Below are 15,825 nucleotides of genomic sequence, written 5' to 3'. Positions count from 1 at the left end.
AAATCTAGACTGTGAGTGAAAATTATCTTTAATAATGTAAATGTTATTTGCTCTCTTTCTGAACAATGAAAGATTAGTAGCAATATTTATATCACATTAAGTTTCAATGTTAAACTCACATTTAATATAAAGTCAGTCGTATTAAAAATATGTTATGGCATGACACCTATATCTGTTACTTAAGTAAACAGACAGGGTTTTATAATAAATTACATAAATTGGAGTAAAGGCTGATGAAATATATACATTTATACACGCACACATACATTACATACATTTTATCTATATATCTAAATAAAAATAGGCTCAGTATATATGACCCAAAGTAACTAGTAACTAACTACTTGAGTAGATTTTTTATCCGATACTCTTTTACTCTTACTCAAGTAACTATTCAAGACTAGTACTTTTACTTTTACTTGAGTAAATATTTCTAGAAGTACTTTTACTTTTACTTGAGTACAGTTTTTGGGTACTCTACCCACCTCTATATATTTTCTGCATTTTCAGAAATGGCTTTGTGATTAGGGGTAATTCGTCATTGTTGGCCAGCTGGACCATCTTAAGTAGACACTAATCTAATAAAGAGATTCAGTAGCTAATAAAAGTAAATAGGAGTTTTCTTGTAATTTGAAAGTATTTGTGTTCATTCCACTTCTAACTGTTAGCAATTAGCTAGTCTTAGCCAATTACTGTTACGTATCTTAAAATGTGAGGGAACATGTGAGCATCCTTTAGTGTTGTGTCCCTTTTAGGTTGTGAATGGACAGATGCACTTGGACATTTAAATCAGTCTGTGCTAAAGAAATTAATTTCACTATAGATGCTAATCAGGGAATGGAGAGTAAACATTAGTAGATAACTCTCCCAGTTTGATCCAAACAACATCTGACACAGAATAAGCAACAACGTGTGAGGGCAGTGATGGCATGCCGTATCTTAGAGACAGACCCTGTAATACTTTTCAGATGGAATTCAGTCTTGCTTTGCTTGACCAATAGCAGCTTTAGCTCGTCAATCTCAAATCATCATGTCAGGTCGGTCATATCGATTTCTACAGAAAGTAGCCCTAAATTGGGCTTTCTTTATCAATCTTAGGGCTTGTTACAAGGCAACAAGATGACCAAACTCAAACTTGCTGACTGTTTATTTTGTTGTTTTTCACTCCCCTATTTCTCCAGTTGCTTACACTCAGATTTTGTTTCTTTGAAGAATTTTATTCCGAAACACTTTTGGCATTTATTTAAGATGTTTCGCCCCTCATATTTTGCTTCTAAATACATTATTACAGGACATTCTATGATGCCCTGAATGTTATAAAATGTTTAGGGTTTTGTTATTTCAGTTTGTCTAACTGTACTTTGCACTTTCACAGTTTTACCAGAATGAGAATAGTTTAAGCATTTTAATGAAATGTACAGTATTGGACCTACAATTCTTCAAATAAGAAATTCTGAATTCAGTTGTATATATATATTTTTTTCTATTAGAAAATATCAATGAAGATATACAAGTGGAATTCCTGATTGAGCGGTAATGAATATTATGATGAATAATGCAGATATTTGGCATTTGTTTAATCACAGCAGGACAGGTAATGCTTATGTTTTCACAACCAATATTACATTGGTTATTATGTTTTCCTTAAAGGGTTAGTTCAGCCAAAAAGGAAAATTATGTCATTTATGACATTTACTCATTGATGTCGTTCTAAACCCGTTAGACCTCCATTCATCTTTGGAACACAGTTCAAGATATTTTAGATTTAGTCCAAGAGCCTTCTGTCCCTCCATTGAAAGTGTGTGTACGGGATACTGTCCATGTCCAGAAAGGTAATAAAAACATATTCAAACTAGTCCATGTGACATCAGAGGCTCAGTTAGAATTTTTTGAAGCATCGAAAATACATTTTGGTCCAAAAATAGCAAAAACTATGACTTTATTCAGTATTGTCTTCTCTTCCGGATCTGTTGTGAGCGCGTTAACTGCAGTGTAGTAATATCCGGTTCGCAAACGAATCACTCGATGTAACCGGATCTTCTTGAACCAGTTCACCGAATCGAACTGAATCATTTGAAATGGTTGAAATGGTTAACTTTTTTAATGTGGCTGACACTCCCTCTGAGTTAAAACAAACCAATATCCTCGAGTAAATCATGTACTCAAACAGTACACTGACTGAACTGCTGTGAAGAGAGAACTGAAGATGAACACCGAGCCGAGCCAGATAACGAACAAACGAGTGACTCGATCATTCTTGAGTCAACAACCGGTTGCATCGGTTGTCGGATCACCAGTAGTGATGGGAAGTTTGGTTCTTTTCCGCGAATCGGTTCTTTCTGGCAGTTCGATTTAATAAACCGGTTGAAGAAAACGGTTCACCAGTTCTTTTGCGATCGACGTAATGACGCCATTGGCAATGATTGCCCTTTATTAAAGCCTTCGGTTTCCCCGCGCTCATAACATTAGCACAGAATCAGTTCAGAATCAACCAAAGAACCAGTTCAGCTTCACACTGAATTACGCATGCGCAGTTTCATCAGCTCCTCGGTTCTCGAATCGGATGCGTCTGACAGAAACGGTTTCTTGACTCGAGAACGAGTCAGTCTTTTGTTCGTTATCTGGCTCGGCTCGGTGTTCATCTTCAGTTCTCTCTTCACAGCAGTTCAGTCAGTGTACTGTTGAGTACATGAATTACTCTAGGATATTGGTTTGTTTTAACTCAGAGGGAGTGTCAGCCACATTGAAAAAGTTAACAGCTTATGTCATTTGTGGATTAATTCTTACTGGAGACGCGAACCATTTCAAACTATTCAGCTCGATTCGGTGAACTGGTTCAAGAAGATCCGGTTACATTGAGTGATTCATTCGGACCGGATATTACTACACTGCAGTCAACACGCTCACAACAGATCCGGAAGAGAAGACAATGCTGAATAAAGTCGTAGTTTTTGCACCAAAATGTATTTTCGATGCTTAAAAAAATTCTAACGGACCCTCTGATGTCACATGGACTACTTTGAAGATGTTTTTATTAACTTTCTGGACATGGACAGTATACCGTACACACAGTTTCAATTGAGGGACTGAGAGCTCTCGGACTAAATCTAAAATATCTTAAACCCCGTTCCTAAGATGATTGGAGGTCTTACGGGTTTGGAACGACATAAGGGTGAGTCATAAAATACATAATTTTCCTTTTTGGCTGAACTAACCCTTTAATGTTGCTCTATATGGCGAGAACTTGAACCATTTGATGATGAGTTTGTTGCTGAATTAAGTCCATAGCTTTCTTTCCTCTTTTTTTTTTTTTCTCTCAATCTGGCATATATGATAAGGACATGGATGCAAGGAATGACCTGCGGCTATCATCAGCTTGGTGATGGACAAAAATGGTTGTAATGATCTTCAAGGTTGTGGTAGAAGGAGACCAGGGTCGGCGTACGGGGCTCGTGAGAAGCTTTATTTACAAAACCAAAAATAAAACAAAGAAACAGTCGCGGCAGGTGCGCGCACTTCGCAGCTTTCGCTTTCACTTTACTGTCCGTTTCTGCAGCCTTCTCGGTCCAGCACGAGTCCCCGTCTCTCTCGTCCTTCACCAGCTGTCGCGCTCCTTAAATGGTTCCCCACGCCAATCACTGCAACGAGATCCAGCTGCTACTTGTTTCTCACCTGAACCACTTACTGCCGCTCGTCTCTTCACTCGCTCTCCAATTGCAGACTTCGCTAAACCACGCCTCACCCGCCACATACCCGATTCAGGCCGGGGAGCCTTTAAACCCCCCCCCCCATTTACAGCCACAGCCATCTGCGCCCCCGGCCTGTGAATCACCTTGAACTTAAACGGCTGTAAAGCTAGATACCAACGGGTGATTCTCGCGTTGGTATCCTTCATGCGGTGGAGCCACTGAAGGGGCGCGTGGTCCGAGCAGAGGGTGAACTCCCGTCCCAGGAGATAGTAACGAAGGGTGAGTACCACCCACCTGATGGCCAAACACTCCTTCTCTATGGTGCTGTACTTAGTCTCCCTTTTTGAGAGCTTTCGACTAATGTTCAGCACCGGGCGGTCCTCCTCCCCCATCTCCTGGGACAGGACCGCGCCCAGCCCCCTGTCCGACGCGTCGGTCTGCAAAAGAAAGGGGAGAGCAAAATTAGGAGAGTGCAGGAGCGGCCCGCCACACAGGGCCACCTTAACTCGGGTAAAGGCCCGTTGGCACGGCTCCGTCCATTGGACCGTATCCGGTACCTCCTTTTTAGTGAGGTCAGTCAACGGGCTGGTGAGGTCCGAATAATGAGGAATAAACCTCCTATAATATCCCGCCAGCCCCAAGAACTGCCTCACCTCCTTTTTGGTCTTGGGCCTGGGACAGGTTGCAATTGCTGCCGTCTTATCAATTTGGGGACGCACCTGTCCGTGGCCCAAGTAGAAGCCCAGATACTTTACCTCCACCCGCCCAACTGCGCACTTCTTCGGGTTGGTCGTTAGCCCCGCCCGTCTCAGCGCCCTGAGGACCGCCCTCACATGCTCCATATGCCGTCGCCAGTCCCCACTATAGATGATAATATCATCCAGGTAGGCTGCGGCATATGCAGCATGGGGCCGCAGCACTCGATCCATAAGGCGCTGAAACGTAGCTGGGGCCCCGAACAAGCCGAACGGAAGCGTAACAAATTTGTGTAATCCAAACGGCCTGGTAAAGGCTGACTTTTCTTTGGACATGGGAGATAAGGGGATCTGCCAGTATCCTTTGGTTAAGTCCAATGTCGAATAAAAACGAGCCGTGCCTAACCGATCGAGCAACTCGTCAATTCGCGGCATTGGATAAGCGTCAAATTTAGAAACTGCATTCACCCTGCGATAGTCTACACAGAACCGTACCGAGCCGTCCGTTTTGGGCACCAAAACTATCGGGCTCGCCCAATCGCTGTGTGACTCCTCGATTACCCCCATCCCCAGCATGGCCTCTAATTCAGCCTGAACTACCTTTTTTTTTTGTTCAGGCAATCTATACGGCCGGCTATGACTACGACACCCGGCTCTGTCTCAATGTGGTGCTGAATCAGGTCCGTACGACCGGGTAGGGGCGAAAACACGTCCGCAAATTCTACCTGCAACTGCGCGATGTCAGTGAGCTGCGAGGGCGAGAGGTTGTCCCCTCCTAGGGCCAGTGCGAGGGGTTTTCCTTTAATAATCGCTTCTGGCCCGAGATCCTCCTCCCCACTCACTACCGTCGCTAGCAACACTGACTCCCCCCCCCTCCATTTTTTAAGGAGGTTGAGGTGGTAGATTTGCCGTGAGTCGCCTCTATCCCATCCGTACTACCTCATAATTGAGATCTCCTATCCGCCGTGTGACCTCAAAGGGTCCTTGCCACTTGGCTAACAATTTGGAGCTAGAGGTTGGCAGTAAAACGAGCACTTTAGCTCCTGGTGTAAATTCTCGCAGCTTAGCTCCCCGGTTATATAGCTGGCTTTGTCTGCCCTGGGCCTGGAGCAAATTCTCCATAGAGAGCCGCCCCAGTGTATGGAGTTTTGCTCGCAGGTCCAGGACATATTGAATTTCATTTTTGCTATCCGAGTGTCAGTCCTCCCAAGTCTCTCTCAGGATGTCTAGCACCCCCCGGGGCTGACGTCCGTAGAGAAGCTCGAAGGGGGAAAACCCCGTGGAGGCTTGGGGGACCTCGCGCACGTGAATAAGAGGGGTTCTAGCCAGCGGTCACAATTTTTCACGTCTTCTTGTACGAACTTCCGGATCATGGTTTTTAATGTGCGATTAAACCGTTCGACCAGCCCGTCCATTTGTGGGTGATAGACGCTGGTACGCTACGCTTTAACGCCCAACAATCTGTACAATTCGCTTAACGTACGTGACATAAACGCGGTGCCCTGGTCCGTGAGAATCTCCTTTGGGATTCCCACGTGGGAGATTAAACGAAACAAGGCGTCCGCCACACTCTTTGCCAAGATGTTGCGGAGCGCCACTGCTTCAGGATACCGTGTCGCGTAATCCACTAAGACCAGCGCGAAACGGTGTCCCCGTGCGGATCGCTCTAACGGCCCGATCAGGTCCATACCAATTCGCTCGAAGGGGACCTGCACTAGAGGAATAGGGCGCAAAGGCGCTTTTGGAACGGCTGGTGGGTTTACCAACTGACATTCCCGACAAGACGTGCACCACCTGCCCGGCCAAAAGAATCGGGTCGTTAGGCGATTTAGTGTTGCTGCTACTCCTAAGTGCCCTGCCATAGGATTACAATGCGCCGTCTGGAAAAGCATTTCCCGACGGCTCTGTGGTACTAACAGCTGGGTTGTATCTTCTTTTGTCTGAGCGTCGTGGGTCACTCGATACAACCTGTCTTTAATAACGGCAAAATACGGGTGGGATAGCGGACGCTCAGGGTGGAGGATCCGCCCATCAATCGAGCGAACCTGCTCGAAGGCATGTTTAAGCGTCTCGTCCCGGGATTGTTCCAGGGGAAAGTCATCGCGGACGGCAAGGTTTAGCCTCGCCACGCCACTCGGCTCCCCTGGGACCGCCCCGCTAGGTCCTGGGATAGATTCTCCCACCTGAGCGCTCGCCCCGCCCCCCGGCCGGTTCTTTCCCCCGACGGCACCCACTGTCAAACACCCCAGCAAATGTTGAAACGCAGGCCAATTCGTCCCCAAAATTAGCGGATGCCGGAGGCGCGGACTAACGGCCACCTCCACACTATGCTTTTGGCCCCGAAATTTAATGCCTATGGCTTTTAATGGGTATTCCCTTATATCCCCGTGCACGCACCTCACCTTAACCATGCGGCCCGTATCCAATGCCCCGGATTGTATCAGGCTTTGATGGATGGAGGTCTGGTTACAACCTGAATCCACCAGAGCCTGATAGGTACCCCCCTTAATACTCACAGGTATTTGGTACAGCCCGGCTTGATCGGGGGCAGCCTGCGGGTCGTCCGGGATCCGGACCAGAGTCCCCACCTCCATCATCGGGCACCTGTCCACAATGTGGACCGGATCCCCGCAACGCCAGCAGGCTGGCCCGGGTCTCCCCGCGGCCCCAGTGAAGGGAAGTGGCTCAGGGAATTGACGTGGGGAAGCAGCCGGAGGGTCTCCACTCCCCCGTCGCGGGGGGGCAGCCATCCCTCGTGCGGGACCTCGTGCCCCGGTCCATCGCCACCCTCCAGCGGGGTGCAGCCCTCGGTGGCCCCACCCAACGGGACCTAGGGAGAGGGAGAGATTTTGGAGCGGGGGGAAAAGGGGAGACAGGGGAAGAGAGAGAGAGACAGCAGGGAGGGGCTCGCCAACCCCGGAGCACGCTGCCAGCTGATCCTCCGCCAGCTGGATGGCCAGATCCAGCGACGCCGGGCGGTGGCACTGGACCCACTGGGCGGTCCTCTTTGGGAGGCAGGAGACGAACTGCTCCAGCACCACCGCGTTGATGATGGACTCGGCGTCACCGTCCCCGGCCAGCAGCCATTTGCGGCACGAGTCCCGGAGCTGCTGCGCCAACACAAAGTGTCTGTGGAGGATGGCTCGTCTGAGGTCGGCGTAGACCAGGAGGTTCACCTGAACCACTTACCGCCGCTCGTCTCTTCACTCGCTCTCCCATTGCAGACTTCGCTAAACCACGCCTTCCCCGCCACAATGGTCCTTTTTGTTTTTTGGAGCAATGAGACTTTATGCTTTTTCTTTATGCGAAAGCTCTCCTACAATTTTCAATGCTCATAAATTTAATGTTTCTGTTTACATAATTTATTTATGTCCACAGTTGTTCTGACACTACTACTTTGTTGTGAGAATAATTCTGTTTGGTTGTTTGGAAAAAGTAGGTGAGCTGGTGAGGGGAAAAAGGGACAATACAGACAACCAACAAATCATCATGAAAATGTTAATGAGAAACGAAGAGAAAAAAGAGGAAATGAAACACAGGCTGCCCATACAAATTACTGTAATAAGCAGATCTACATTAAGGCTGCATAATAACCCCCTCTGCATGGCTTATCACAAAGAAAAGCATCCGAAACGTCTATCTAGAGTGATTCTGAATTAATGTCTCATTTCTCTTAAGCATCATCATTTTGGATTTCATGTCAAAATTGCAGCAAATTACACAGTAATTAGATATTTTGAGAGGGAAGAATTGCTTCTGGCAATAGATAAAATTACATCTCGGCTCAATGGGATGTGCAATGATGTTGCCAGGAGAAGACACCAGCTATCAATCGTTGGATGTAAAGTGTGTGTGAGAGCGTGTGTGTAAGGGTGACCTCACTCTATGAGCTCAGAGCACAAGGCATGCTTTACTGCCGCCACTTTAAGGAGTCAGACCGCGTCTGAGCTCATCATCTGCTCTGAACTGATCGCAAACTCTAGACGCCCAGAACATTTACAACTGTCTGGATATAATATGTTTATAGGATGGTGTAGACGTCTGTTGTCAATCCATTTTGTTATGCATGCTTCCGAATAGGTGTTTGTAACATTTGTTGTATTAATATTACAGAAATAATGAATGAATTAATGAATATTTTTGTTATCTGATAATGATGGTGATGATGATGATGATGATGATAACAATAAATAAAAAAGTAAAAAATAAAATAAAAAAAAAGATAATAGAAAATAGAAAATAGATAATAGTAAAATAGTTTAAAAAAATTGCTCATTGGGTAACCTTAGTTGGTAAAACCATATACAGTGTACATATATATGTAAATTTGGTAACACTTTATTTTGATGGTCCCTTTTGAACATTCTGTTGAAAATAAGTAATGTTGCAACTACATGTCTACCAACTCTCATTACAGTATTAGTAGAATGTTTGCTTAATATCTGCTAACTCTTTATTGTCATGGTCTCTCAACAGACATTCAACTGACTGTTAGTAACTCCGCAAGTACGTCAACTTATTCTAACCATAACCCTACCATTCTACTTCTACTCTACTAATACGCTAATGCGAGTTAGTAGACATGTATTAGCAACATTACTTATAGTCAACATAATGTGTTAAAGGGACCATCAAAATAAAATTAAACTTTTAGTGAATTAAGATTTAAGCTTTTGTTTTAGTCTAAATGCTATTTTTGGAAAATACTATTTTATCTAACGTCATCTTTTGCAGATTTTTATTTATTTTAATTAACTACCTGTTCTGCCTTTTATTGTACATTTTTATTGTAAATTACAATTTTTCTAATAGTGATTTTTTTTTAAATAAAAGGATTTGGTGTTGTATTTCACCTTTCAATCATCCTATTTAAATGTGACTCTAGAAGGTTGAACCCCTCAGCAATACTTCAGAAAACTTGCCTCAATCCACAAATAATTATGAGTCCTCTTCATTGAGGGCAAATGTGGCTATTATGTGTCATACTGGTACATAATGAAGCATGAAAGCTGTAGATGTTAGGAGCATCTGCAGAGTCATAGACTGATAGGGGTCTCATTTTCAGACCCTTGGGGCCCCCGTAGCACATCTGAGGCCCTGCCCACTCAACATCAATCTCACCCTTCACCCGCTTCTGTCCATGCTCTGTCAAGTTCATGACTTGTGTGCTATCAGCAGCCAAGCTGTGTGGCAATGGCACCGAGTTCCATGACAAGATGTGGAGCCAGAAGATGGGGTTGTACAATTGTGTAGGCAGTATATTGAGTATTACAATGACATCAAGTCTTATGAATTTTGGCGTCACCAACAGAATTAAACCATGAAAGATCAAATCTTCAAAAGAGTACAAGGTTAGTTTAAATAAAAATTCAAATTAAATTCAAATATTTCAAAGCTTTATTGTCTTCTAACTGTATCTCCCCATCTGCCTTACTCCCTCTAGGAATATAGTGTGTTACTTCAATTAACTCCAGGTTAAATGAACATCAGCAGATTCAGGGGATGAGGGGAACATGTGACAGTTTTTTGGGGGTTTTGATAAAGTTATCATTACCCTGGGCAAATCTAATTATATTTGTTAATGTTCCTACCACAAACCCTTTTGAAAAGTCTTGAAATTAGTTGCCACACTTTTTCTCCCATTATTTATTATTTCATGTTGACACATTCTAATTTCCAGGATCCGGAGATGATTAAATTAGGACCATTAATATGGTTTGCAAGTCCCACCGCCAACAATCACGGGCACCCACAGCATGTTTTTAAAAGAGATTTAATATCTAGGACTGCAGAGAGAGTGTTTTCATCAGTGGTCTAAAGTGCTTAGTGTGCAGTTCAGGGAGATGTGCTCCTAAACATCAAAAATACATTTCTGCAAAAGGGGAAGGGATTTTGTCTAATGAGAAGTTGAATCACAGCTCCAGTCATCCTCCACCTTTCTCAGTACATTAAGCAGGGAGTGTGCAGAAAGATCCACACATATTTAATTATGTTCATATTAAAAGAGGCTCTGACAAGGGAGGTAGCTGTGCTGCATGGATGAGAAGCTCCTGGTTGTTCTGGTGCAGTAGCTCATCCTAGATTGATGATTTAACAGCAGAACTCTGTCCCTGACAACTGAACAGATCTTTGGAACCGAACTCTTCTACAAAACAGTCTAAATTCTACTCGGCAGAACTAAACCTTGAAGGTAGTTTTCAACAGATCAATACAGCTCAAAATAATGTGTTAACCTCCACAGAACACTTGCTCTGAATGCCTGAAATGTGTTGTCCTGAAAGCCGTGTAAATATTATGAGGCAAATACTGTCATAGAGGTGGCATAGCATTTTTGAATGGTGAAATGGGGAAAATAATGCTCTCTTTGACACCATTACTGTTTGTAGAAAGCATGATGGGAAAATGGCACGTATCAAATTGCAGCCCTTGACACCTTTGCCCTTTGGAACCTTCTGGTGTCTGCAGGAAGAGGTAGAATAGTTTTGAAAAGTGATGCTGATTTGAGACCTTTTTGTAAAATAGTGTGTGATGGATGTTTTCTCACCTGGTGGTTAGAGCATGTAGTACTGAGTTGAGTTCTACAGAAAAAAACCGATCAAGCTTTGGAAAGCTCTAATTAGATTGATTGCGGTTTATACAATGGGCATGTGTAAAGGGACAGTTATGTCATCATTTACTCACCTTCATGCCATTCCAAACCTTTATGACTTCTTTCTTCGGAGGAAGTACATTCTAAGAATGTTGAGAAAACAACTATATTCTATATATATGTATCTATCCATCCACTAAAACACTGTATTATGCATGCCAGGCCAGTAGGTGGCGAAATGCGTTTTTTGAAAATTTGCGTTTTTGTAGTTTACACAGAGACTATGACGGTGTCATTTTCAAAAATGTGCACTTTGAAACACATTTTCAAATGTTTGTGAGTTCAGGCCCCCAAAATGGCGGTTGTGGTGTAAATAAATTGCCAAATTCTGTTTTCCAAAAAGTTGGTACAAGGCCATGTTTACCACTGTGTGGCATCCCCTCTTCTTTTTATAACAGTCTGCAAATGTCTGGGGACTGAGGAGACAAGTTGCTCAAGTTTAGAAATAGGAATGTTGTCCCATTCTTGTGTAATACAGGCTTCTAGTTGCTCAACTGTCTTAGGTCTTAGTGTCGCATCTTCCTCTTTATGAAATGTCAAATGTTTTCTTTGGGTGAAAGTTCTGGACTGCAGGCTGGCCATTTCAGTACCTGGATCCTTCTTCTACGCAGCCATGATGTTGTAATTGATGCAGTGTGCGGTCTGGCATTGTCATGTTGGAAAATGTAAGGTCTTCCCTGAAAGATACGACGGGAGCATATGTTGTTCTAGAACTTGGATATACCTTTCAGCATTGATGGTGCCTTTCCAGATGTGTAAGCTGCCCATGCCACACACACTCAACCCCATACCATCAGAGATGCAGGCTTCTGAACTGAGCGCAGATAAAAACTTTGGTTGCTCTTCTCCTCTTTAGTCTGGATGACATGGTGTCCCAGTTTTCCAAAAAATAACTTTTTTTGATTCAGCTGACCTCAGAACAGTTTTCTTCCTTGCCACAGTCCATTTTAAATTAGCCTTGGCCCAAAGAAAATGCCTGTGCTTTTGGATCATGTTTAGATAAGGCTTCTTTTTTGACCTATAGAGTTTTAGCCAACAATGGCGAATGGCACGGTGGATTGTGTTCACCGATAATGTTTTCTGGAAGTATTCCTGAGCCCATGTTGTGATTTCCATTACAATAGCATTCCTGTAATTCCTGTAGGGGAAGTCGTGGCCTAATGGTTAGAGAGTCGGACTCCCAATCGAAAGGTTGTGAGTTCGAGTCCCGGGCCGGCAGGAATTGTGGGTGGGGGGAGTGCATGTACAGTTCTCTCTCCACCTTCAATACCACGACTTAGGTGCCCTTGAGCAAGGCACCGAACCCCAAACTGCTCCCCGGGCGCCGCAGCATAAATGGCTGCCCACTGCTCTGGGTGTGTGCTCACAGTGTGTGTGTGTGTTCACTGCTCTGTGTGTGTGCATTTCGGATGGGTTAAATGCAGAGCACAAATTCTGAGTATGGGTCACCATACTTGGCTGAATGTCACTTCACTTTCACTTTCACTGTATATGATGCAGTGCTGTCTAAGGGCCGAAGATCACGGTCATCCAGTATGGTTTCCTGGCCTTGACCCTTATGCACAGAGATTGTTCCAGATTCTCTAAATCTTTGGATGATATTATGCAATGTAGATGATGATAACTTGATGATGATGCCAAACTCTTTGCAGTTTTTCTCTGAGAAACTCCTTTCTGATATTGTTCCACTATTTTTCGCAGCAGCATTGGGGGAATTGGTGATCTTATACCCAATCATGTTGCCAATTGACCTAATAAATTGCAAATTGGTCCCCCAGCTGTTCCTTATATGCACATTTAACTTTTCCGGCCTCTTATTGCTTCCTGTCCCAATTTTTTTGGAATGTGTAGCTTTCATGAAATCCAAAATGAGCCAATATTTGGCATGACATTTCAAAATGTTTCACTTACAACATTTTATATGTTATCTATATTCTATTGTGAATAAAATAAGTTTATGAGATTTGTAAATTGTTCCATTCCTTTTTTACTCACAATTTGAACAGTGTCCCAACTTTTTTGGAATCGGGTTTGTAGTTCTAGGTTTGTGTCTAAACCTGCATCCTTTCTTTGTTTTTTTTTTTGTGTGTGTGTGTATGTGTGTGAGAAAGATGTTACCATAGTCTTAAGATGAAGCATGTAGAAAACACAGTTTAATTAATTATTGTACAAACACACATTCAGAGTTAATTTGATGACAGCATTCACCTGGACACATTACTGTGAATAATTTCCACTGCTTCTCTGTGTCAAAGCTCCTCGAAAAAAAATCCATTACAGAAGAATATATGCAGAAAACTCTCATTTAGGAAGACAGAAGGGATTTTTCAGTCTGCCAGTAGCTGACAGTACATCAACACATTCCTGAATATGCAGTTTGCTATTCATAATCTCCCCAGCAGTGGGCTGTTGCGACCAGTTTTAATCTCAAAACTGGTTGTTTGCGGTGAGTTGATGTGTTTATTGTGGCTCAGACTGGGAAATTCCCTTGAATTTAAGAATTTCTCAACCACCTGATTTGAATGTAACTGAGATTGAACTGTTTTTCATATACACCATCAAAAGAAATCAATACAAAATCTCCACAGAAGAATGAACAACATGTTTTATACAAGCCATCAGCCTGTGCGTTTATTGGGAAGAACCATGCGGCCTAATGAATGGAAATTAATGTATGTTTGCAGAGCCAAAATAGCCCATAATGACACAATTACCCTCTGATGGTGAAGGTATGTACACAGTAAAAAACCTAGGGTTGTTTTTTTAACCCAACCGTTGGGTTACACATATTGGGTCAATGTGTTGGGTTATCTTAAAATTTGTTGGGTCATTTTTTTTTTCCGTTGGGTTATTTTTAGTTATAACCCAACTGTTGGGTTAAATATGTTTCCCGCTTCACTCCGGTTCAAATTGTAACGGTCCAGTCAGAGAATCAGCCTGCCTGATTATGAAAGGTAAGTAACTGTTAATATAATCGTGTGATGTATATAACTGTTATAACATTAAGTAATGTGTCGGATACGTTAATTATTCTTTTTTTTATGTTAAAAAACGTTTTTATTCCCTTTAGTCCGTTTGTTTCCCCCAGAGAGGAATCCTATTCCTGTTTATTTGCCAGCATTAATACATTAAAAGATTAGCTGCAAAACCTTTTAGATAAGTATTACATAAAGTTGATAAAAATGTCTGGTGAAATGTGAAAGTTTGGGGAAATCATTAGAATTAAGCTAGAAAAGCCGCACGGACCATTTATCAGATCGGAAAGAATCTGCTCGAGCGAGCTCTGAGCTCACACATCAGTAATGCAACAGACATCAGACTCCGCGAGAATCGTTTGAATTTCGTTTGAAGTATTTTAATGGTTTATTCATATTGAATATGGTCATGCATCTATCAGAATACCCTATAATTACAGCAATTTCTCTTATGAAGCTAGATTGATTGACATGTTTTTTAAATATGTTGTACTAAATGTGTGTATACTTATGTTTTAGACAATGGACTTTTTCGTGAAGGAAAAATTGCAACAATAAAATTTCTGGCTGTTAATTGAAACATTTCAAGGTTAGTAACCCATTTAAATTAATGATACATAAGTTTTAAATTTTACTTAGACCTATGACTTCCAAAAAATTATGAAAAAAGACAAATGAGGTGAAATAAGTGTATTGTTGCATTCCATCCAACAAAGCTTCCTTTCATTTACAGTGTACTTTTGTTCCTCCCTACAAGTCCAAATCAGTCAAACGGGTGGTAAAGGGTGGTAAAATTTACTCACATTAGCTGCAATATTGCCAAAAATTTTCTGGAGGGAGTGAAAACTGGTTTAGTCTGTCTCTCAGTGCAAATGATCGTAGATCCCCACGAAGACTGCAAAAATTGAAACTGTAAGCTTATTTTTTTTTTTACTTGTGCTTTCTCTGTACTTTTGTCATTTAAAGGCCTTCGTGCAGAAATTGTCTTTAAAACCCTTCCTGCCATCTGCACCATACCACACAAATGGAAAATTGGTGTGCACATCATACACGGAAATGAAGCGGTCCTTCATTGACATTCAATCTGTAAGTAAAAGCAAGACTTAAAATTACAGTGCCCTGTGTAATCAAGTCACCTTTATTTATTTTGTATAAGACACACGTTGTACAATATAAATCGTTCCAAGAAGATATATAAAAAAAAAAAAATGATTACAGAATTTTAATTCATGGGTGAATTATCACTTTAACCAATTTAAATTCGCTATAGCTTTTAACTCATTTAAATTCACTCATTTGTAAAGTGAGTGTATCAATGAAATATCATCACAATGCATGTTAACTGAACTTTTTTTTAAGGTTGGCACTAATTAGTGCTGTACTTGAATCATGAGACAAGCCAGAATCCATATGTCCTGGTGCTTGGTGACAAGGAAAACTCCTCCCAAGATTTTATTATTTTAAACAGGGAGGCGATGGAACAGGAGACGACACTACAAGCAGCCGATCTGTGTTTCAAACTTTTCTTTGTATATGACATCTACTACCCAAAGCCCTCTGCTCATATTTGAGAGTCACAGTCTTTAATAGTTTCTTCTGCACATGGTCTCCTCCTTAAAAACTCTTAAAAACTTTTTTATTTTATTGATCATCAGTAGGTCCAGCAGCTGGTATATTTTTATTATTATTACTTGATTTTATTTTTTGTTTTATTATTATATGTTAGGTTCATTTTATTTGAAAGTTGTAATATTTGTATGGTATGGTATGGTAACCCATATTCGGAATTGGTGCTCTGCATTTAACCCATCCAAGTG

Source organism: Carassius carassius, chromosome 31 (genome assembly GCF_963082965.1).
Source record: "Carassius carassius chromosome 31, fCarCar2.1, whole genome shotgun sequence".
NCBI lineage: Eukaryota > Metazoa > Chordata > Actinopteri > Cypriniformes > Cyprinidae > Carassius > Carassius carassius.
Note: the sequence above shows the minus strand (reverse complement) of the source record.